Source organism: Brassica oleracea, chromosome C8, assembly GCF_000695525.1.
Source record: "Brassica oleracea var. oleracea cultivar TO1000 chromosome C8, BOL, whole genome shotgun sequence".
Taxonomy (NCBI): Eukaryota; Viridiplantae; Streptophyta; class Magnoliopsida; order Brassicales; family Brassicaceae; genus Brassica; species Brassica oleracea.
In genome coordinates, this window is record NC_027755.1 from 20297222 (window position 1) to 20298045 (window position 824).

Consider the following 824-nt stretch of genomic DNA (forward strand, 5'->3'; position numbering starts at 1 on the left):
TCAACCGGCCGTTATCTCCCCCTAAGGTCGGATATGTGGACTCATCAAACTGTGAGTCTGCGTATCTGGCCTTAAACAAATCACCGGTTGTTGGCTCAAGATATTTTATAATGCTCGGGGAGTCATATCCTACGTATATTCCCATCCTCTTTTGTGGTCCCATTTTCATTCTCTGTGGTGGAGCAATTGGAACGTAGACGGCACATCCAAAAGTTTTGATGTGGGACACGTCTGGCTCATGACCCGTGAGTAACTGGGATGGTGAATATCGATGCTCACTAGATGGCCTGATGCGAATCAGTTCTGCTGCATGTAATACGGCATGTCCCCATGCTGATACCGGGAGCTGAGACCGCATGAGCAATGGTCTGGGTATCAGCTGGATACGTTTAATGAATGATTCGGCCAAGCCGTTCTGCGTTTGTACATGTGCCACGGAGTGTTATACACTTACCCCCATGGACATACAATAGTCATTAAACGTCTGGGACGTAAACTCACCATCATTGTCTAGACGTATAGTCTTTAAAGGGAAGTCTGGAAAGTGTGCTCTCAGTCTTATTATCTGAGCAAGCAGGCGTGCAAATGCCAAATTTCGTGTGGACAGTAGACAGACATGCGACCATCTGGTCGATGCATCAATCAGGACCATGAAATACCGAAACGTCCCACTAGGTGGGTGTATTGGTCCACATATGTCTCCCTGAATCCTTTCCAGAAAATTTATGATCTCTTTATTAACTTTGGCTGGTGATGGCCTGGTTATGAGTTTCCCTTGTGCACATGCTGCACATGTGAGATTGTATGGGACAACTCCTTTGAAC